General features: G+C 35.7%; 1 protein-coding gene across 2 annotated transcripts in view; it reads left to right on the top strand.

Moving 5' to 3' along the window:
* Positions 1–12,288: 12,288 nt before the first annotated feature.
* Positions 12,289–25,482, top strand: part of KLHL13 (kelch like family member 13) — a 212,447-nt gene continuing 199,253 nt past the window's right edge. The window contains exon 1 of one of the 2 annotated variants that reach the window (XM_036226955.1): positions 12,289–12,587. The gene's annotated coding sequence lies outside the window, so the exon portion shown is untranslated. Of the gene's footprint in view, positions 12,669–25,482 lie in introns of both variants that reach the window. The other variant, XM_036226956.1, reaches the window with a different exon arrangement.

The raw sequence follows: 25,482 nt of genomic DNA, 5'->3' as shown, positions 1-25,482 counted from the left end.
CAATAAAACTCATTTTTGGCTTCATCATATTATATTAATGGTGTTCTTATATGAAATACATAAATATCTAGCACCTAGAATAATGCTTGAGAGGAGACTCAAGAAATACTTCTTTAATAAACGTAGTTAATTAAACCTAACCAAAACAGTAAAAATAATGGTAAACATACTGTGCAGAAAGAGTTCTCTATTAACAAATACCATTATAAATCTCTTTTTGCCCACTTACTACTTTAAAATACATAAAAATATGGTTTTGATGATTTAGTTCTTGAATAAAAAATGATAATGAAATTCTGAAAGGATATGTAAGAAATTAATTATAATTGTTATGTAGGATGGGAATACTAGGTGGATAGGACAGAAAGGGGAACTTTTAAACTGGATATTATTTGATAATTTTTTGGTTGTTAACTTTGTGAAACTATTCAATTTTTTGGTTGTTAACTTTGTGAAATTATTCATTATTCAAAAATTAAATTAAAGAAAAAAGGAATTTGTCTGAATTAGATGGATTTACATTTCTCTTCCTTAGAAAGAACTGCTAAACTAATACAGATATATCTCTTTGGAATGATGTTTCTGCCTCATAATTGTATTTGGATATGTGTACAGATTTAACTCATGTCAGTAAACTGAGAATGGTTTTTTAAAAAGCTACTATTAATATTTTGTGTATCTATCATTTTAAACTGCTTTAAGCACCTTTGAAACTGATTGAATCATTTTACAGAGTATAACTTAAAGTAGTTTAGATATGATAATGCACATATTTTTATCTATCTTTGAACTTATTAAAATGAGATTTTATTTATATAGCTGCCTCAGTTACTCATTTATGCATAACAAAATACCCCCAAATTTAGTGGCTTAAAACAACAATCTTTGATTTTCTCACTATCCCGTGAGCTGGCAACTAGGCTGGGCTTAGTTGGGATGGTCTGTCTATGCTTCACTTGGTGCCAGCAGGGCTTACTCCAATGGCTGGTAGTGGTTGACTAGCTTCAGCAGAGTTGATGGAAGTAAGTGGCCCAAATGTCACTCACATTCCAGCAGGCTCAGCTGGAATTCTTCCCATGGTTGCTGGGTTCCACCAACAGCAAGCGGGAGCAAGCTCCAATGCCTAAGTACTTTTCGAGCCTCTGCTTGTGACATGTTTGCTCTTGTCCCATTGACCAAAGCAAGTCACAAAGTCAATGTGGAAGACCAATGTGGGAGCTCAGAGTCAATGTGTTATAGGACTAATGAAAGGCAATGGGTATAGGAAGGTATAATTCATTGCTGGTGAAGGGGGCATTACTATCAGAGTATTTGTTATAATTTCTAAAAATATCTATTGTTTTCTCAAAGCTTTGCATCAAATTTATGCCCACCTCAGGACTTTTCACTCGTCATTCTCTCCCTGGAGTGATTTTCCTCAGATTTTGCTTGGATGGCTTCCTCTCATCATTTAGGGCTCAGTGCAAAGTTTGTTTCTTAAAATGGTTTTTCCTGACCACCCCTTCAGAAGTACCTCCTCTCATCCTAGATCACTCACTCTCCCAATTCTGTTATATTTTTCATAGCACTTCTCATTACCTGGAATTATCTTATTCTTTGTTTACCTGATTATTTCCTACTCCCTCTACCAATATGTAAGTTCTTTAAGGCATAACTTTGTCTCTTCTACACCATGTAGAACACATAGTAGGTGCTCAATAAATATTTGCAAAATTAACAAATTATATAACTAAAGGCCTAGGATACTCAGTCCTGACCCAGGGATCTTCACCTGTAAAATATAGATATTGGCTCTTCTTTGAAGTCCTTTCAACTAAAAAAAATTTGTACTTTCCATTCATATAACTCAGTTTTAAAACGAAGTATGAACAGAAGGAAAGAAGCTGTCAGAAACTAAGAATGTGGGAATAAATATTTTGTATATAACTGTTTCATGTTGGAAAAAATTTGTTGTGATGATTTTCAAGTAAGAACGTTGGTAGAGTTTAGAAAAAAATGATATTGCTACTTGAATTGGAAAAAAAGGCATTCTTTTTAACTATATCTATACCCAAGTGTCTTTAAAAATATTTTCCAGCTTTATTTAGCTGTAATTGACATTAACATTGTACACATTTAAGGTGTACAAAGTGATTTCATATATATCCAAGTATATTAGTTAAAAATAGTATCAGTTTTGCTGGAGCAAGGCAGAGGGGAGCTCTCCCCTCAGTGGCACCAGCATATCAACATTGTTATCAAAATGATGTACCATAGTCTCTGGAGCCAACCTTCACAGGATCAAAAACCAGCTCTGCCTCCTAATACCTGTGAATCCTTGGAGAAGTTATCTAACCTCCTATGCGTCAGAATGCACCTTCAGATTGTGAAATGAGGACACTGATAGCATTTACATCATAGGATTATTATGAGGATTAAATGATAATGTTTTCAAAGAACTTAGCAAATAACTGTTTCACCATAGCACTCAACAAATATTAGCTATCATTTTAAGAATAAACAGGGAAACAACAGTGAACGTCAAACTGAAAGAATGGCAAGTCAAGGTTGACAAGTATGTTGGGGGAGGAGTGAGATGGGAAGCTTGGAAGAGTTCAGGATATTTCTGACATGTCTGTGGTTATACTATTAATTATACTGTTAATTAGCACATTATTGGAGTTGGACAAGACAGATGTGGCTTTTTAAAGGGGCAGTTTCTAGCTATAATATTTTATACTATAAAGAAATCGTTGTTAAAAACAATTTAACCAAAAATACAAAGAAATTTATATGTAATCTAAATTTAATTTTGTATGTCTTGAATGTATGAATGTGGGATTTATACTAAAACTCTGTCTTTAGGTAATGAAAGTATATAGGACTTTATTCAATAAGGGATACATAATTTAAAATCATTCATATTATGTAGATAGTTAACATTCTGAAACTTTAATACCTGAGATGAAGTTGCTGGTAGAAGTTTCAATGTAATCAGAATACAGTATAGCTTCATTAATGTGTACTTTTACTGGTTGAGAATCTCAGAATATTTACATAGAAACTGAGAATTTTACTCTTTCAAAGGAAAAATAAAAACATTGCTAAGAACATCGGTATTATAAATAAGATTGTATCAGGAGAGTATAAAGTACTTAAAAGAATAAACACTGTCGATACATTCTTTTAGGTGCAATTAGCATGCTAATATTGTTAGTCCAATACACAACATAATTACTTAATGACTTGAGTTAATAAAGTAAATCAACAATATTTATGTGCCAGGCTTTATTTGAGACACTGAGATTCAGTAATGAATGATAGATTTGGTATATCCCTTCTTGAGGCTTACATTCTAGCAAGAAGAAAAATAATGGTTTACATTAATGGAATAATGTGATTTGAGGAATACAGGATGCTTTAGGAATATTATAGGAATACCCATTCCAATCTAGGATATGAGGAAAGGTCTTGTGAAAAAATAAGCTGAAACATGAAAAGTGATAGAAGTTGTTTAGGAGACGAGGACTGGGGAACCATTTGCGTAGACAGAGGAAACATCACGTGAGAAGACTCGGATGTCTTGCTTGGCTGATTATCTTTCTGATTAATAGAACAGGTGCTTCAAGGATTCTACCAACTCTTGGCTAGTTTAATTTATAATTACTTATATACTTGAAAGTAATAAAATTATTTTACTTAAAGATAACCTGTGATTAAATCTTTACAAAACCAAAGAATGCTGTTATGTTTTAAATGTTTTCTGTTTTGAAATCGATATATTCAGTAGGTCATTCTTGCTGCTTATTCCTCCTCTGACTTGTCAGAAACATAACAGCTGCTCATTCATATTTAATCAAAATTCTTTAAAATTTTTATATTTTTCTATATATCATTTGATAATGTATCATATTATTACATGATGCCATTGTAATTTATTAGCAGTACTTAGCAAAACCTCTAGTATGTTGACAATAAAAAATGAGTACATTTTCTAAGTCATTTCCTGTACTCATAGGGTGTTGTGTGAGGGAAGTAGTGCTGGAGACGATTCTCTGGTGTGTGTGCGTGTGTGTGTGTGTGTGTATAATTTATATATTGTATATTATATATATATATATATTTGTTATATAATATATATATAATACTTTTAGGTAATTGTAGGTCAGTAAACCTGAATTGTATTTATTTACTTTCATTATTTTTATTATGGTTAATGTCCTTTTATTATGAAGATATTGGTTAAATGTTTTCTGTTCTGAAATTGATATACTCAATTCCAGTAAATTTCAGGTGTGAAATTCAGCAGTAAGGCATTATACATGCATTGCATTGTGTTTTCACCACCCATAGTTAGAATTCTTTCTGTCACCACATATTTGATCCCTTTTACTCCATCTACCTCTCCCCTCACACCTCTTGTCCCCTTCTGGTAACCACACTAGTCTATTGTCCATGTCCACAAGTCTCTGTTTGTCATGTTCATGTGTTGCTCTTAGGTTTATATCCAACACATAAGTGATATCATGTGGTTTTCAACTTTTCCTGTCTAGCTTATTTCACTTATCAAGATTATCTCAAGGTCCATCCACATTGTCGCAAATGGCAGTATTTCAAATCTTATGGCTGAGTAATAGTCCTCTGTGTATATGTATCATAGCCTTTTTATCCAATCATCTATTGTAGGACACTTTAGTTGCTTCCATGTTCTGGCCACCATGAATAATGCTGCTATGAACATTGGTGTGCAAATATCTTTTCGAATGTGTGTTTTCAAGTCTTTGGGGTAAATACCCAGTAGAGGATTGCCGGATCATATGGTAGATCAATTCTTAGTATTATAGGGAACTCCATACTGTTTTTCATAGTGGCTATACCAATTTGCAGTCCCACCAACAGTGTATGAGGGTTCCTTTTTCTCCTCATCCTCTCCAGCACTTGTTATTACTTATCCTGTTGATAACGGCTATTCTAACAGGTGTGAGATGGTATCACATTGTGGTTTTGATTTTCATTTCCCTTATAGCTAGGGATGTTGAGCGTCTTTCAATATCTTTGTTGGCCACTTGTATATCTTCTTGGGAGAAGTGTCTGTTCAGGTTCTCTGCCCATTTTTTGATTGGATCGTTTGTATTTTGTTGTTGTTATTGAGTTGTATGAGTTCTTTTTATATTATGGATATTAGGCCCTGATCAGAGGTTTTGCTTATAAATATATTTTCCCATTCTGATGGTTGTCTCTTTGCCTTGTTGATGGTTTCTTTTGCTGAGCAGAAGCCTTTCAGTTTGATGTAGTCCCATTCATTTATTTTTGCTTTACCTCTCTTGCCTTTGAGGTCAAATTCATAAAATCTTTAAGACCAAGGTCCATGAGTTTAGTTTCTATATTTTCTTCTACATAATTTATTGTTTCAAGTCTTATAGTCAGGTCCTTAATCCATTTTGAGTTAATTTTTGTGTGTGGTGATAGGAAACAGTCTAGTTTCATTCTTTTGCATGCAGGTGGCTTTCCATTTTTTCCAGCATCATTATTGAAGAGGCTTTCCTTTCAACACTGTATATTTTTGACTTATTCATAAAAATTTATTTTGGGTTTACTTCTGGACTTTCAATTCTGTTCCACTGGTCGATATGTCTGTTTTTCTGCTAATACCATGCTGTTATGATTATTGTTGTTTTGCGATATAATTTGAAGTCGACCAAAATGACGCCTCCAGCCTCGTTCTTTTTTCTCAGGATGGCTTTGGCAGTTTGGGGTCATTTATGTTTCCATAAAAGTCTGATGATTTTTTGTTTCGTTTCTTTAAAAAATGCTGATGGGATTTTTATGGGGATTGCATAAAATCTGTATAATGCTTTAGGTAATAAGGTCATTTTAAATATGTTGATTTTTACAATTCATTATATTTTCTTCAATTTCTTTTAATAGGGTCTTATAAATTTCATTATATAGGTATTTTACATGTTTCATTAGGTTTATTCCCAGGTATTTTATTCTTTTTGTTACAGTTACAAAAGGAATTATTTTTCCACTTCTTTTTCTGACACTTCATTATTACAGTATAGGAATACTGTAGATTTGTGAAGATTGATTTTGTATCCAGATACTTTATGATATTTGCTTATTGTTTCTAGTAGTGTTCTGTGGAGTCCTTAGGGTTTTCTATATAGAGAATCATGTCATCCCCTTTGCCCTTATTCACCATTCCCCCAGCCCTGTTTTCCATGTAGTAACCCTCAAAATATTCTTGGTATTAATGAGTTTCGTTTCATTTTTGTTTTTGTTATTGTTTATTTTGTTCTTAGGTTACACACGTACATGAAATCATGTGGTATTTGTCTTTATCTGACTTACTTCATTCACCACAATACCCTCTAGGTCCATCAAAGCAATATTTTTTCCACCTCCTTCCTTTATTCTGTGCGTACCTTTCAATCTGTAGTGAGTCTCTTGTAGGTAGCATAAGTAGGGCTCTTGTTTTCTTATCTATTCAGCCACTCCATCTTTTGGTTGGAACACTTAATTCATTTCCATTTGAGTCACTTGTTGAAAGATATGTAGTTATTACTATCTTCCTTTCATGTTTTGATTCATGTTTTTTCTTCTTAATGGATCCCTCCAACAATTCCTGTAATATTTGCTTGGTGATGATGAACTTTTTTAGTTTTTTCTTGTCTGGGAAGCTCTTTATCTGTCCTTCAACTCGAAATGATAACTTTGCTAGATAAAATATTCTTGGTTGTAGATCCTGGGTTTTCATCACATTGAATATTTTAAATCAAGTCCTTCTGTCCTGAATAGTTTCTTTTAAGTAATTGACTGCCAGTCTTATGGGTGGTAACTTGTAGATAACTAACTGCTTTTCTCTTGCCGCTTTTAAGTCTCTCTCTTTGTATTTATCATTTGACATTTCAATTATAATATGTCTCGGTGTGGGCCTCTTTGGGTTCAACTATTTTTTGGACTCTCTGAGCTTCCTGTTGTTGTATGTCTATTTCCTTCACCAGGTTAGGGAAGTTTCCCATCATTATTTCTTCAAATTTATATTCAACTTCTTGTTTTCCCTCTTCAGGTACCCCTATGACACAAATGTTGTTACCCTTAATTTTGTCCCATAGACTTCTTAAATTATTATATATTTTTGATTACTTTTTTTCTTGCCATTCTGATTGGATGTCCTTGGCTTCCCCATACTCTATAATGGTGACATGATCCTCCTCTTTCTCTACTCTGTTGATTCCCTCTAATATACTCTTCATCTCAGATAATATATTCTTCATTTTGACTTGTTCTCTTTCATAATTTCCATTTCTATTTTTGTTTTTTATCTTGTATTAAACGTTCTCACTGAGTTCATTTATTCTTCTTTTAATTTCATTGAACATCTTTATAACCAGTGTCTTGTACTCTGCATCTGTGAAATTACTTGACTCTATTTTTCCTTTATGTCTGTTCTGTTCTTTCATATGGTTTCTACTTCTTTGTCTTCCCATTTTGGCTGCCTTTCTGCATCTCCTTCTATGTACTAAACAAAGCTTCTAAGTCTCCTGTCTTATTAGCATAGTTTTGTGTGGTAGTTGTCCATCAGCACAGTCCTGAAAGGGGTTCAGTTGTAGGCCAAATTTAGCCCCAGCCTATGCCCCTCTAGGGCTACCTGTTAAGATTCAGCAAACAATCCACAGATGCTGTGCTTATAGTTGCCTCAAGAGGCCATGCCAGAAACTGAGGTCAGCTGCCACCAGTGTGAACCTTGGTGCTGCTCAGCGAGTGGCACAGGACTCATTGAAGACACAGATGGATATAGCTTGGGTAGGGCTGCAAGTTGAGGGAGGTGGAGTTTCAGGGAATCCTCTGGGTGGAGTGACCTCTGTTATCCAGTTTGATGATGTCTCAGCTGTGGTAGCGCTGTATCTGCACAAGGGAAGGGGAATGGCTCAACAGAGAAACAATGGATGATGCCAGCACTTCTGCTCTGGAGAAACCTTGTCTCCAGCCATGACTCTGACAACCAAGTTCCCCTGTAAGTCCCTAATGCCTCCGAGCAGCCAACCTGGTGCTGTTGTCAGAGCAAGCAAGTCAGTCATTGTGAAAGTTTGCTTGCTGACATGGCCCCTTTAAGAGCTATTTGCAGCTGCCGGCTGCTGCTGTTGTAGCCTCTGTCACACTCAGCTGCTTGGGACTGGGCAGCTTTGCATCTTCACCCCCTCTGACCTTCAACCATTTCAGAGTGATGTCTTATTTCTCTCCCTAGTTGTGATGCTTCTGTTCATCTAGACCCCAGGTGACTGCTTGCTGTTTGACCTGTGTTTCCATCACAACTTTGATGTAGTTGCAAGAGGGGATGAATGAAGCTTCTATCATCTACACCTTTATGCTTGGTTTCCTTAAGTTTTTTAAAAGTTTTTTTTAACACCTCCTGAACACTTTAGTCAGTTGTCTGTCAATTTCATTTCAGTAGACTCAAGCTAAAGTACAATTCCAGAGACCTTTTATGTTAGGTGGCATCCTAGAGTCCTTACTACAACTTATAGTGAGAATGATCCCTTCGATCAATTTGATTAAAAGTTGGCATTTGAGGCTCTATTCTTTACCATTGTTTTCTATTTAATAGTCTTAACTTCAGAGCATGGTGGAAAACTATGCGATAGGATAAAGGTAGAAGACAGGGGCTTCCCTTCTCTAATTTCTGGATGCCCCTATTATGTATTCCACCAATCATGGTGTTATTGGCTTTACAATGAGAGAACCATGAATACATATCTGTGTAGCAGTAGATGCATCAGGAAGTTCTTTGGTGGAATCTTAAAAATTGGAGGTTCTTACCTAATGTGACTGGCTTTTCCCAGGTGATTTAGTTAAAACTCTTGGTTGGAAGTAATAATACCTTCTTGGAGCTAAAACTCCAGTAGGGACCTAAAGCCATGATGACTATTTTCTCAAATTCTTAAGGGGTAGGTTAAGACTTTCTCCACCTAGTTTTGATTCCATCCAGGCCAAAGTTTAGTTAGTTAATCCAGTAGTGGCTTCCTTATGCAAAAAAGGCCCACCATAGGCCCTCTAATGGACTATGGAATTTAGTTTTAGAGATCCTAACTTCAGGCTGGTTTGTCTTTTAAATAGAGAGGATATGACCTAAGGATTTGTGACCAATCAAGTCCTACCATGCAACCAGGAAAGCATATGATGCCTGTCTATAATAAGAGAAAATAATGAAGTAGATTCCCTGATAATGTACAGAAGCAAGAGATGGAGATAATACAATGGGGGAATAAACAGTAATGCAATCATGCTATGAGGTTTTAATACACCACTTACATCAATGGATAGATCTACCAGACAGAAAATCATTAAGGAAACGTCAGCCTTAAAACACATATTATATCAATGGACTTAACAGATACACACACACACACACACACACACACACACACACACACAGTCTGTCCAAAAGGAACAGAATACACATTCTTCTCAATTCACGTGGAACGTTTTCCTATGTTAGGCCACAAAATAGGTCTTAAGAAATTAAAGAAGATTGAAATCATATCAAAAACCTTTTCTGACCATAATGTTATGAAACTAGAAATTAATTTCATGAAGAAAACTGGAAAATTAACAAAAAAGGAAGTTACAAGCTTATAACCCCAATGAACATAGATGCGAAAATTCTCAGCAAAATATTAGTAAACCGAATTCAACAATACATTTGAAGAATCATAAACCATGATCAAGTAAGATTTATTCCAGGGATACAAGGATAGTTTGACATCCACAAATCAGTCAATGTGATACACTGTATGAACAAAATGAAGGATAAAAATTATATAATCACCTTGATAGATATAAAAAGGCATTTGACAAAATTTAATACTTATGACAAAAATTCTCACAAAGTGTGTATAGAGGGAATGTACCTCAACATAATTAAGGTTCTATATGATAAACCTGCAGCTAACATCATACTCAGTAGTGAAAAGCTGAAAGCCTTTTCTCTAACATCAGAAACAAGACAAGGATGCCCACTCTTGACATTTTTATTCAACATAGTATTGGAGTCCTAGCCAAAGCAATTAGGCAAGAAAAAAAAGGGCTTCCAAATTGAAAAAGAAGATATAAAATTGTCGCTCTTTGCTGATAACATAATATGTATATAGAAAACCCTAAACAATTCATTAAAAACTGTTAGAACTAATAAGAGTAATAAGTGTCCATTGATGGAAGAGTGGATAAAGAAACTGTGATTGACCACAGAAAGAATGAAATCTTGCCATTTGTGACAACGTAAATGGATCTCAAGGCCATTATGTAAGTGAAATAAGTCACATAGAGAAAGACAAATACTGTTTGATCTCATTTATACGTGGAATCTTAAAAGAAAAACCCAAAAGAGCAACAACAGAAAAAAAAAGCTCAGAGACACAGATGAACAGGTTGGTGGTTGCCTAAAGTGGGGGGCAGAGGGTGGGAGAAATGGGTAAAGGCAGGCAAAAGATAAAAAGAAAAAAATAAACAACAACAACTTTAAAAAGCCAAGCAACCAAAACATATAACACCGGCCTCCAAAAAATCCCTAAACAAATAGGAGAATGAGATAGTCCTGTCAACATTCTAGTCTGATTCCAATCTATTCCTGAGCCTTGACTATTTCTCTATTTTTTTGTATTTTTATCCATAGAAAGGGAATAAAATAGTGACACTACAGTTTGTCAAGGCACATGACTGATTTTTAACAGCTTTATAGAGATATAAATGACACACAACAGCACATATTTGAAGTATACAGTTAGGCAAATACTGTCATCTGTATATACTTGCAAAACCATTACCACAGAAGTGATAATGAATCATAGATAGAAGAGTGGATAAAGAAATTGTGATAATGCCCATCACCCCTAAATATTTCCTTGTATTCTTTTGCTATTCCTACATCTCCTCACTCCCTATTGTCATCCTCAGGCAATCACTGATCTATTTTCTATCACTATAGATTCATTTTCATTTTCCAGGATTTTATATAAATGGAATTATGTAATACTGAGTAGCTGATTATTTTCGAAGTTACTGGAAACCCAAAAGTAGAATTTCTGTGTTTTGAATTTGAAATACCAAGTCAGCAGTGTTGAGAGCTCAATTTCCTGATTGATTTAATAGTAAGCAATGGGAGAAATATTAGGAAACATAAAGAACGACAGTCCCCACACTCCATCGTCATTTCCTTAAAAAAATAAAAGAAGATAAAAGAAAAACAACTGCTAAATAAACTGGTAGCTAAAAACAAGCTCCTGTTTATTTTTCCAATTTGGAATTATAAGTAGAAAAGGCAAATGGAAGAAGTGTAAAAAGGTGGCCTCAGGCTGTAAACAGTCAAGAACAGTAGAGAATGAACAGAAGACCTGCAAGGGGAAAAACAGGCTTGACTTGGTTTTTGTTGGAGACTAGGCTGACAGAACTGGGATGAGAGGGTGAACACTCTGACTTAGAATAGCAGTCCCACCAATTGAAGCTTAGAGCAAAGTGGTTAAGAGCTTGTGCACTAGAATCATAGTGTTTGGGATCCTAGGTACTTTTCTGCCCCTTACTAATTTTGTAAACTTGGACAACTTGTTTGACCTTTACCCTTCAGTAGCGTCACTTGAAAAATGGAGATAATATGGGCCTACTGGAATAGTTGTGAATTAACAGTTCAGCTCTTGGTTCATAGTAAAAGCTCAGTAAAAAGTCAAACTGCTGTACTTGTTATTCTTCCTCTTTGTTAAAATTGTGCTCAGACAGAGAAGGGAGCGATGAAGCGCTCATTGCACAAGCATGATGAACAGCTATGTGAGAAATTGGGTCAGGCTTATTTTGAGGTGTGTACCCCACCAAGGTGAAGCATACCGTATTCCCTGGCCATCCGTGAACATGAGGGACTCTAACAACTGCTGGCAGGAGGCACAGGCGGGCCTCCTTTTGTAGTGGTAAGCGGGACTGCTGTTCCTGGATACTTGACAGTTTCACCTCTCGTCTCCTGGGTACGAGAAACCATGTGTGCTCCAATCCGAGTGCTCAGGTTTTGGAGGCTGAGGGTCACTGGGCGGTCACTCTCTCTCTGGGCTCATCCTCCGCACGCATAGCTATGGCGGAGGGTTTCTGCTCGAACCCGCCGCACTGTCCTAGCCCCAGCTCTCTCGCCTCCCGCGCAGGCGCCGCCAAGGCTACCCCTGTCGCCATGTTTCGCTCGCCCCCGCATCCTCCCCTTCTTCCTCCCCCTCCCCACCCCTCCTTAACCAGGCTCCTGCCTCGCTGCCTCTCCCCCCCCCCATCCCCCCGCCCGGTGAGGTCAGGCGGAGACGGTGCCGCTGTGGCCGCAGCAGCTTCCCTTCTATTTCGGGGAAGCCTAGAACTGGGACTTTTGAAGATAGCCGGAGCAGCGTTCAGGTTAGGGTCCGCGCTCTCCGCCTGCTCGAGGAAAAGGTGAAGTGACCCGGGCGAGAAGGCGGTCGGGAGGTGCGGGGTCCAGTGCTTCATAGCAAAAGGGAGCGCCGGCTGCGCCGCGCGACTCGCTGTTTGGCCCTTGCAGCATAGCAGCTGGCAGACAGGCGGCGCGACGCGGGGACGCGGCTAACAAGGTGAGGCAGGGTCCTGAAGTCACTAGAACTACATCGGCCGCCTCCCTGCGTCGGGGACCTGGCTAGGCGAACCGGTGAGCGGTAAGGAGTTGGGATCTGCACCGGGGGCAGGCGGACAGGGACTCAGTCTCGCTTTTTCCATGCCTCCCCCTTTTCTCTCGCGTGCTGCGGCGCTCCCCCCATCACTGCACCTTCTCACTCCTACCTCCCGGACTAGCTTTGCCAGACTCCTGGGTTGTTTTAGGAGCCTGGAAAACAGTTTTCCTTTGATTCTTTGTTATCCCTCCAATATTTTCTCGCCCAGGCTTCACCGTCGCTGCTCTGACAGCCTTGGGTCCCTCTGTGTCTGCCTCGGCCCAACTGTCTCTTGCACTCTAACAGTTTCTGCTTTGTGCCTCTCAACTTGTCCCTTCTTCAGACTCTTCTAACTGGGAAGGATTCACTCCAGCTCCTGAATCAGGAGCATTCTCCTCTTCTTCTTAGCTGTTAACTCCGCTCTGAACGTCTTCATCTCTGAATGAATGTCTTGGCTTCTGAGTTTAATCACAGTTGACTGAATTTATTGGAAGCTTGCAGTCTAACAAACCTACGGTTTAATGAAAGTGATGAGAATGATCCTCTAGTAAATATCAGGCAAGGAACTTAAAAGTTTCTTTCTAGGTTTCAATAACTTGAGCCCAAGAACCACAGCCACTTCAAATGTATGTTTGTATGTAGTGCTAGTACGTGTTCCTAAATCTAATTTTTCCCCTGCTGCCGAGAAGGAGAAGGAGAGGGTAGGGGAGAGAGAGGGACAGAGATACAGAGAGAGACAGACAGAGACAGAGAGAGATACAGAGACAGAGAGAGACAGACAGAGACAGAGACAGACACTTTTTGATGCCTGGCTCCATCTCTCTGTCTACAAATTGGGATGTTCATGGTTTTAAGGTAGTCAGGGGACTCTAGTAATTTGGGTTAAAGTCGCTCAAGTTAGCATAGGCTGGTTATTAAGCACATTGTATGGGAACTGAGATACTCTAGGAGTTGATGTCTCTGTTGGGTGGGCACCTGCCTTTTAAGAAGCCATAGTTTCTTACATTAGATCTCATATTTGTATAAACCCTCAACAAGCAGCATTTAAAAACATGTATTAAAAAAAACAGACTACTTTTTTTGTGGATTGGAGATTAATTTGCTTAAGTTGATTTCACACAGCACTGGTTTTTCTCTCAGCAATTTCACCTTCTCCCTATGCAATTGCCCTATTGGCTCCCATTCTGAAGTTCATTAACTCACTTTCATGCTCTAATTAGTGTGTGAAGAAAATTGAATGGAGAATTAGAAAATGGAAGTAGAAATCGTGAACTAACACATGCTGACTTGTGTGGCTGTGTTTTTGGAAATGGTTATATCTAGTGCTCAAATTTTAAAAGAGAAAAATGAAATTAAGCAGTGATGACATCATTTTACATTTAAAAACATTAGCTCCCTTAACTGCAAGTTCTTCTTAATATTCTTATACTTAACAGTGATAAAATTGTTTGCTTGATGTGACCAGGTGTTGCCATTGACATAGTATGCACTAATTGGTAGTAATCTCAGAAGAAATCAAGTCGTGAATGAAGATAACAGCAAATTTCACTGTCCTAGTAACATTTATTTTAGCAGTGAGACAATGAATGTAGTTTTGGTTGTAACCTCAAATGATGTATTTTGAAAATAGGTAAACCAGAGCCTCGATTTCCCAAGTTTTTTAATCTGTATTTTTATAAGCACACTTCAAAAAGTATGGTGTGACTATATAGAGTTTTATGTTGATGTTCTGAAGAAAGTGGTGTTTACGAGAACAGTAAAAGCTATTGATTATCAATTTAGTTAAATGGTTTGCAGGTGATTTGTAGTGCTTCTCATTCACTTGGTCAATTTCTGATCTCACTTTTCTATTAAAAAATGGAATATAGCAGGGAATGGGGATTTATACTACTAAATCCACCCTTCTAAATCTATAATTTTCTTGGCAACTCATTCTGGAAAGATGTACAAACTTACAAACTGTTTCAAGGAAAAGAGTTTATATTATTATGTTATTTTTTTCCTTTTATAATTATTATGGACACTAAGTCCAAACTAAGATTGCCACTAATGTGAACTATTTATGTTTATCAAGAAAAAAAGGTGGACGTGAGTTCATTATAAGCATTTTTCTCTGAATCTCAGTATGTATTTGATATTTGATGTTTAATAATGCACTTGGCACACTTAGAGGTTATCAGACTAGATATCTCTGATGTTTCTAAACATAACTGTAGCTGGCTATTGAATTCTTTTATTCATTTTTTTTGTATTTTAAATTACCTTTCTTCATGTAATTTCACTGATAGCAGTGAAATGAGACTAACCACTTTTAAAATTGTTTGATTTTATTGATGTTGAATAAACTCTTACAACCTCCTCAAAGTATTTTTTTCTTAAATTCATTGGTTGAAATCAATCTATTTTTATTGCTGTGAGGTAACACAATAATTTGTCAGGCATCATCGGATTTCAGAAAATGTATAAATAGCATAAAAAAAGGAACAGCCCTAGAGAAAAATTGGGGAAAAAGGCCTTTTCAAGTTACTGACATTCATAGCAATCAGCCTTTAAAAATATTGTTCATTAATTTAATAATTTATTTTACAAGATCTTTTGAGTACTGTCTATTTGCCAAGCCCCTGTGTTAGGCCTAATGATATGTCTTATAAAGCATGGTCTTTACTCTGTGGAGTCTCACAGAGGTTATATTCCACCAAATGCTGTAGAGAATAAACAAGTAAACAAAAGAAGATCCTTATAGATTACAGTGAGAATAATGAAGAGAATGAGTAGCCAGATATGGTATGGAGAAATGGGAAAGGCCTATTTAGCTACAGTGGTCAGGAAAGGCCTCTCAGCAAAGGTGACCTGTGAACAGACCTGAAAGAGAAGGGAGAATGAGCCTTCCTTGTGAAAGAGCAGAGAGAAGAATAAGAGCCAAGGTTTTGAGGCAGAAAGGCAAACTTGGGGTGTTTGAGGAACAGAAAGCCTGCCACTATAACTGGAGCCTATTGAGCTGGGGTGGAGTGGGGAAGAGTGGTTAAAGGTGTTAGATAGTCTAGAGTGTGTCAAATAATAGATAATACAAGGCTTAGAGATTCTGAGAAATAGAGTTTGATTATCAGAACAATGGGAAGCCACTGAAGAGTTTGTATTAACTACTTTTCTGTGGAAGGCCACTGGGTGGAAAAAATTAGTAGAAATAAATAAAAGCTTGTTTTGTAAAGTATAAATATAATATCTACTTACTCAGTTGTTTACATTAAGACCTGAGAATAAAAAAATGTTGTTTGATATGTATGCTAAATATATATGTAATCCTCTATTCTGTTTAGATAAGGGGATAGGGAAATAGGATCTCTGAGGTATGTTAAAAAGCAGTTTCCACTGTTACACTCTCACCTGTGTCCTGAGGTAAGTTGTCACTAACTTTATTAGAAATAAGATCATTGTTTAAGACTTTGTTTTTAAAGAATGTTTTCTCACAGAAATATGTTTACTTTAGGAGGCTGGAAGTTTCATTTGCATGTGAAGGAATAACTTAGGTTTTAGAAATGGCCTTTGGGATTTTAAGAGGAGTTGGCCATTTCCCTTTAGATGTTGCCTTCTCCAACATTTTCAAATTGCCAAACCTGTATTATTTGAGAGATTAGTATCGCTCTATAACTGATGTTTAAATGAATTTAAACTTGACATTTATTTTGTTGCCCTGAGCTCTTTCTTGAAAGCAATCCAGCTTTGAGGTCTGGTTGGCCCCGAATAGGAATGCAGACAGTCATTTACATTCTGTAGGGGTAAATCCTAATATTGTGGGATATTAACCTGCAAAGTAACTTTCAGCGGCTCCTGCAAGGTCTAGTTCTAATTCCTTAATTTAGGACTCAAGAATTCTACATGATTTAACTTAAGCCTGCTGACCCATGTCTTTATTATTCTCCTACACAAATACTCTGTTGGTTTAAATGGATTTTTCCAGGTTCGGAACTTTTGTCTTAGTATTATTCTTGGCATAGATTAGGTACATAGTAACTACTTGTTGAATGACTGCCATGCCATCATCCATTTTCAAAGCCTTCACTTTCCTTTCTGTCATTGCAAATCCCAGTACTAGTCAAGGAACAGTTCAAATTCTATATCCTGTTATACCATCCCCCACTGATCTGATCTCTGAATGAGAACAGCAGTCACACACTTACATGTGTATCATAATTACAGTAAGTCCTCAATGTCATCTATAGGTTCTGCAACTTTAAGCAAAATGACATAACTAAACCCATTTTATCATTGACTAATTGATATAAACAAGAGTTAAGTTCCTTCAGTGTTTTATCAACTTTAAAATGAAACAACGATGCAAAATGACATTATTTGAAGACCTGGTGTGTGTTTATTTGATGCCTGTCTATCTCTCTACTGGTCTCCGGCTCCACAAAGGCCGCCTGGACCTTGTCTGGGTTGCTCATTCTTCTATCCTGAGTACCTGGCACATGGTATATACCCTTTATAAATAGTTGTCGAATAATGAATAAATGCTGTATTGTGTTGTGCCTCATATTATTGTTTTGGATCCTTAAATCATTTAATACTGTTTTACTTTTCACATAATTGGTGCTCTCAAGCAGATTCTGAGAGGTCATAGAGCACAGTGTTCAGAGCACAATTCTGGAGCTAGGCTTCCTGAGATCCAGTTCTGGCTTGGAGACTTACAAGCTGTGAGACACTGGGAGAGTTAACTAACCTCTCTGTACCTTGTATTTTTTCCATCTGCAAAATAGGAATAATAGAACTTAACTCTTAGGGTATTTGTAAGGGTTACATGAGTTAGTTTTACAATTTGTTGTTTGCAATTTTTAAATTTCAAAAACTGAAAATCTATAAAATTTTTATTTGGTAAGTTAGGAGCCCAAACTCAGGCAGTGATACCATCTGACTTAAACTGACATGCGGGTATTTATAGTCTTTATTCTGTTTAATGTTAATCTTTATTTGGTTTTGCCATAGAACTAGTAATATGTTTATGGGGCAGTGCCTCAGGCCCCACTGGGGTATTATATAATATATAGTACATGCAGGTTATTTCTGTTCAAAGGTATGGAGATTTCTGAATTTGGAAACACATCTGGTACCGGGGCCTGGCACATAGTAAAGTTGATGCTGTTGGTGCTGATTAGGGAAGTAAATAGACTGTTTTATCCTTCCCAATACCTAGTTCATGTTGGTTACCATATAAATATGTGCTGATTTATTCATGCAACAGCTCTGAATAGAGGGCTGGCTGTATGAGCGTCATTTTATCACAGGAAAAAGCTGGGTCACATGATTGAAATGAGCCAAGACCCAGGTCTTTCAATACTCTTTCATCTAGTACCAATAAAAGGTTTTTTTCTTTTGTTACTTATACCAAGAGTGTTTTTTGGGTGAGGAGGATTCAGTTTATTTAATATGACTAGACACGTATTCTTCTTAGTTATTAAACAATTATTAAACTCCTTATGTGTATAGAAATAAAACAAATGAGGCATGGTTTCTGGCCTTTAGTAGTTCCAGCATCATGCATGGTTATACTCATGGGGAAATCATTAATATCAAAAATGTACAAAGGAAAACACAGAAACAATTGAAAACTTTTTTTGGTGTCCACTGCACAGAACTGGTTTTAATCACCCTAACCACTCCCCACTCTGGAATATTACCCCTATATGACATTCCAGCAGCTTTTTCTGTCCAGCTATATTAAGCAAAATATGGTTTTTATTTGTCCTCCTTTGTCAATATTTATAAATCATAATTGACATATTTTCTTTGTCCTTTTTCTTTTATGAGTTTGGGCATAATTATGTGTCTCAAAAGATTTTTCTGGAATGTTCTTTGCAGTTGAAAACTAGTCCTCAAAATTATTCTTTCAGTTCATTCAACAAATATTTATTAAGAACCTATTATATTCTAGGAATTGCACTAGTTTAAACAAATAGAACCTTTTCCTCAAACTGGAGCACACTGGGTATACTGGGTGATCAGGGTGATGACATGATAGTATTCCTCAGGAGCTACAACATAAAGCAGATGTGTTTTCTTGAAGTATCTGTCTTACACAAAGATTTAGAACATTCACTGGTAGCTAAATTAAAATGTTTAGTAATATTTATGCAAATTCAGATACAAGTATACTTGGAGATATTGCAGGTTTAGTTCTAAACCACCACACTAAAGTGAATATTATAATAAAGCAAGTCACATGATTTTTTTGGTTTTCCAGTGCATATAAAAATTATATTTACATTATTGTAGTCTATTAAATGTGCAATAGAATTACATCTTATGTGTTTACCTTAATTTAAAAATACTTTATTGCTACAAAATATTAACCATCATAGAAGCCTGTTGAAACAATAGCACTGATGGACTTGATGCAGGGTTGCCACAAACCTTCAGTTTGTTAAAAAATGTAACATCTGAAAAATGCAGTAAAGCAAAGTACAATAAAGTGAGGTATGCTTGCATGCTGTGCTTTATTTTTTCATTTTATTTTTTTATTTTTTAGGTGAAGCAACCCTTGGTTGACCTCACAGATTGCAAGGACCTTGTCGGCTTACAATCCCTTATTTTTTATCTTAATTTTTTATACCTAAAGCACCTGGTCTTTCTAGGTGGTCTCCTCTCCAAGTACTAACCAGGTCCAACTCTACTTAGCTTCTGAGATCCGACAGGATCGGACTTGTTCAGAGTAGGTTGGCTGTAGAACACGCTGTGCTTTCGAGTGTAATATTTATATGAAAATTTGAGGTAAAACCCAATACTTCAGAGAAAGTTTCTGTTTGTAAGGGCAGCTGTGGTAACCCTAGCATGACACTTTAAAAAGCACTGAGGCCACGTTTTGCTGTCTTGAGTTTGTTCTTTTAGTCAAATACACATTTTCATAGCCATAAATTCCCATGATGACCCTCCTATGTTGCCTAATTTCTTTCAGTTCAAGGAACACCCTGGTTGCTTAATAATGGTCTAAATCTTAAAATTTGTTGAGTTCTAACAGAATTCTTAATGTTTGTGGGTAATAGCCAAGATTGATAGTGAAGGGCTTGCGAAGGCACTAATAATCTTCAGAAGAGAGCTTGTTAGAACACAATAACTATGAAACTAAAGCAGCACAATTGATGGGGTCAAAGCTTTGCCCTATTCTGTGCACATTTTCCCATGTCACTGAATAAAGTTAACTTTTGCTAATTTTAAAGCTGCATTTGTTTATAACACATTCAGTATACAAATTGCTTTAATTGCTGGCCACTGAAATAATTAATAGTAAAGTTGTTAAAGTTTATGTGCTTTGAGGTTGATAAAAGATTTCTAGAGTTTGAGGTGGTTTGAAAAGTTTCAAGCAGAACATTGGAAGAATACTTGTTACAAAGCAATGATTTTATTTGCTCCAAATGAGAAAGGTAAAGAGAAAGTCAAGTGAAGAAAGGGGGTAAAAGTAAATGGAGTAAATCGAACACTGAATCTTTCAACTGATTTTTATTATTTACGCTTCACTTTCATTTTTCCAGACACAGTTCACAGGCTCTGCCATTGTTGTATTGTTGGTTACTCCACCAAACTCAAGGATATACGTATAGAGGGGTGATTAAGGAATGGTCTTTATAGTCTATGTGGACAATGCTTTTACAATCTAGTCAGTAAAAGGGGATAAGAGAGTTGTAGAATTTTGCTTCCTGGTGCCACTTTATAAAAATGGCCATATATTTTTTGAAGAAGACTTTATTTTAATAAATTTTTCTGTTCTGCCTTTAAATATTTTTCAGTGGGAAGACAGTAGAGCTTAATGGCTAAGATTTTGGGCCCTGGAATCACAGGCTTGGATTCAAATTCTGCTTTATTTCTTGTTGGCAATGTGATTTTAGGCAACTCTCTTTACCTCTCTGAACCTGTTTGCCTCCTCTGTGAACGATCTCATCTGGTGGTTTTAAGGATTAAATGAAGTAATGTTTACGAAGTGCTAAGCACAGTTCAAGCTACACTGTAGATATAGTTATTATTGACATAGATTTATGGCATAACTAGTTAAAACTTGGATCATACTATAGGAATTTATATGTGAACCAGAAGTGAGGGAAAATTGTGTCTGTCTTTATATTGTCTCAATCCTAGCTGGAATGCTATTTTTTTCATGATCTCAACAAGCATTTATTTTTGGTCAAACATGTTAAAAACTGATTATATATATATACACACACACACACATACATACATACACACACACATATATCAGCAATCATATTAGTTTGAAGAATCTATCGCATTCTTACACTTCTTTAAAAGCCTATGGATATGTGAGGTAAGGGAAGCTAAATACATCTAGAATCTAGTAACTACTTTCTGGAATTCTTGGTAAAGTCTGTTTCATGTTCCTCATCTGTAAAACGAGCTAAATCTACTTCACTGAGTCATTGGAGGAATTATGTTGTGAGAGGACTTCGTAAAAAGAAATGTGTCATCCATATGTAAAGAATCATTAATATAATCACTCTCCTAATTGGAGATTCCCCATAGCTTCTAGATGCTTTTTTCTTCTTCTGGAAGGAATTAACTTTTACTTCTAGCAGGCACTATGTATATAATTGTATGGAAATGCTTCCTTAGTCTAACTGGGTATTAAGCAATTTAAAACTGAGCTTCTTTCAGACTTTGTGAAGGCTGGTCTATTTTTTGAACATGAATCTCTTAAATGGCAAGGAGATTATATTTAGAAGTAATACTAGTTTTCTGGAATACAAGAAAATTTATGTTAAATGCTTGGCTTATTATGTATTCAAAGTGATCACATTAAATACAAGGAAAATATCAAATTTAAAAAAAATGATTGGCCCTCTATATATTTAACTATGATACTGGGTTAAAATTATGATTAAAATTTTATGGATTAAATCTTCATTGGCCCTGTATATATTTAAATAAAATATACGAAACTGGACTTTAGGTGGTAAACACAATAGAATATACAGATGTCAAATTGTAATGTACACCTGGAAATTATATAATTGTATTAACCAATGTTACCTCAATACACTTAATTAAAAATAAATAAATACAATATACTATTAAGCTTAAATGGATTTAAAATTTTAATCTCCATTTTGAATGGAAAGGGAGGTGCAGGGAAATATACAAAACCAAAAATTTTGTCTTTTAAACAGGAAAAATTTGGTGTTCTGGTCATTAAAAATGTAATACATTTTCCTGATTTATCTTTATTCCAGATTTCAATTTCAAAAAGAAGGAAATATTGAAACATTTATAAAAGTTCAGCCACTGGGAAGAGGGACACTACTATTTAAATAATGTCTTCTATAGATTTTTAATTGTTATGGTTATCTTAGGTTTTTATTATAGTTAAGTCTAGGAGCAAATCAAATAATTCCTTAGAGATGATAAAAGGTCAATAGCAGTTTTGCTAAATGAATGCATAAGTCTAAAATAGGTTATTGAGAGCAGCTTCAGTTGTGGAGGGCTGGTCTAACCTTTTGAGTGAGAGGTTCATGTAGAGAGTGTTCCTGCTCTCCTGTGTTCCAATGTTCTCCTGTATTCCAATGATGAAACAGATGATCCTTGGGTAGGTGACTTGGTTAAGAAATACCATAGGCACACAGAAGGGAAAAGGCCAGGAAACACATTGCTCAGATAGTGTATATTTCACAGTGTTTTGTGATGATTATTATGATAACACACATTCAAGTACTGAAAAAGCCTAGGTCATCATAGTAATGAGATATATTAGTAGCATTACCTGCATTTATGGATAGTCAGCAGCATATATGAACACAAAAAGACAATGTTCCAAGTAGTTTTAGGAAAATTAGACTTACTCTACCCTCAAGTCATGAGCTCAAATGTTAAAGATAATACCCTTTATTTATAGAGCAGCTTTCTTTTGAAGCATGGTTAATTATCCTTACTTCAGTGGAGTATGCACAATGAAGTAAAGTGATTTGCAGAAGGACATGTTGAGGTGGATCTAGGAGCAGAATTTAGGGCCCTTGGTTTCTTATCCAATCTTTTTGCACTAATCACATGAAAAGTTCTATAGCCCAAAGGATCTTTTCATAACTAGTCTTTCAGTTTGGATGAAATGAAACTTTAGCAGTGGAAATATCAATCATTACACCTGTGTACCTGTATATCTTCTTGCACAATTCGGTATTTATCAAAATGAGTTTTGGACCTATGAAGGAATTTTTTAAGTGCTTTTGGTATCTTATAGGTGTGGTTATCATTTAAACATTCATGAGCAAGCATTTATTGAGTAATTATATGTAAACACTCTACTAGGAGAGTGAAAAAGTACCACTGCCCTGAAATAGCCTATAATCTAGCAAGGGTAACAGAGAACATGAAGAAACTTGATATCACCCAGTGCTAATACTAATACCAGTCAGTAATTAATAAATTATTATAGCATTCTCCGTGAGTCTGGCACCATTCTAAGTGCTTTATATATATATATACATATATATATATATGTAGATATATACATGTATATACACACGTGTATATACGTGTGTATATACATGTGTATATCTACATATATACACATATATGTAAATATACACATATATACGTATATATATGTATATATTTAAATGTGTTTATATATGTATACATATATATACACATATATACATATATATACGTATATATATGTATACATATATATATATATAAAAACACGTTTAAATGGCTTAATAATTCTGTGAAGTAAGGGCTATTATTATCCTCATTTTACAGATTAGGAAGCCGAGGCACAGAGATGTTAGATAACTTCCCCAAGGCTACACATCTGATAAGTGGAAGAGCTAGCATTAAAATCCATGCAATCTAGTTTTAAGGTCTGTGCTTTTTAACTAACACGCCCTTTTATTCTATCATAGGGGACATACTATAAGAAAGCATGATAGCTAAACAAGGCACATTAGAAAAGATTCTATGGAAATACAGAGGAATGATCAGAGTAGGGTGTTAGAGTTGGAGAGATGTCCATTATACCTCAAGGAAAAAAGTTGGCAAAATATTTTGAATAAGGTACTTTTTATGGGAAGAAGGGTCTTACTGAAAAATGAAGAAAGTATTTTGAATATTTTAATGCTTGTACCTCTGTGCATATGTACATGTTCATTGCATGTGTGTGCGCATGTTTATTTTGAACTGGGAAAAAAACTCCAAGGGGAAATCAAATTTAGAATCTTTTATATTGACAGTCAATCAGAGCTCTGTTTTTATGCACATATTTGAATTCACAGTTGTGTTTTTTTAAAAATGTAACAGCTTTATTGAGCTATAATTCAACTATCATGTATACAATGGAATATTACTCAGCCATAAAAATGAAGTCCTACCATTTGCAATGACATGCATGGACCTACAGGTTATTATGCTGAGTGAAATAAGTCAGACAGAGAAAGATAAATATCATATGACTTCACTTATATGCGGAATCTAAGGAACATAAAGAACAAACTAATCGAAAACAGACTCACAAGTATAGAAGACAATTGGGTGACAGCCAGAGGGGAGGGGAGCTTGGAGAATGAGGTGAAGGGTTAAAGAAGTACAAATTAGTAGTTGGTAGATGGTCATGGGGATGGGGAGCACAGCATAAGGAATGCAGTTAGCATTAATGTAGTGATGGAGAACCAGAGGAGAGAAAGAGCAATTAGGGGGTCGTTTTATAAACTATATTAATGTCTAACTAATATACTGTATACTTTAAAAGAGAAACATGTGTTTTGTAACAAATGTGGCCATGAAAGAGATGAAACTAGTGTGCCTACTGGTACCATTGGTTCCCTACATAATGTTCATAGATCCTTGCTCAGTGTAATTTTGATCCTTTGCTGTTTTTTGTAGTCTAGCTCCAAATTGCTGTAAAATGCCTTCTTATTTTAATTTCATTTTGTTCAGTGACTAATCTTTCAAAGGATTATGTATTTATCTGATTTTGAATTCTCCATCCAAACTGAATTATATAGATTTGATTATTATGTTTTTATCACAAACATATTGATGTTAGCACCACATAATGAAGCCAGACTTGTATTTTAAAACAAAACTGCTAAACCCACTATTGTGAATGGCTACCCCCTTTTCTATGCATGCTTTTAGTGTGGGCTAGAGTCACAGATGCCTGAGAAATTTCGTATATACACTATGTTTCACTATTTATAAAGGTTATGCCTGACATAGGTTATTAATGAATAGATGGTTGTGATAAAAGCAACACCTTTATCAGTGTTATAAAATGTATTGCAGGATATTGTATACAGTTATTGTGAAATAATTAAAAATTTTTTGAAGAAAAAATCTGTAAAGATTTTTCAGCCACTCAGACTTCACCAAAATATAGTCATTTGTTATAGTCATGGTTACATATGTGCCTAGTGGGAGTAACCAAACCAAATAACTGTGTGTGTAGAATGGGAGAGAGCTGTTTCCATTTCTTCATTACAGGAATTTGTTATAGTCAGTGTTATTTTTCAGGTGAAAGAGTGGGTACTTACTTTTTATTGTTATTTAAAAAACTTTGGACATAATTAGATGTCTTAAAAAACATAGGTGCCTTTTAAAATGAGTTCATCTTGGATCAGTTACTTGCTACTCTTGATTTCACCTATATTTTCCTTTTTGAAGTATTTTATTTTATTTTATTTTATTATTAGTTTCATGTATACAGTGCATTGGTTAAACATTTCTATAGTTTATGAAACAGTCTCCTGGTTTATCTTCTCTCTGGTTCTACACCTAGCCATGACATTACTGTTGACTGCATTCCCTATGCTGTGCTCCCCATCCC

The sequence above is a fragment of the Rousettus aegyptiacus genome, unplaced genomic scaffold (genome assembly GCF_014176215.1).
Source record: "Rousettus aegyptiacus isolate mRouAeg1 unplaced genomic scaffold, mRouAeg1.p scaffold_m13_p_9, whole genome shotgun sequence".
NCBI lineage: Eukaryota > Metazoa > Chordata > Mammalia > Chiroptera > Pteropodidae > Rousettus > Rousettus aegyptiacus.
The sequence above is the reverse complement of the archived record's forward strand: the minus strand, read 5'-3'. Positions and strand labels throughout refer to the sequence as shown.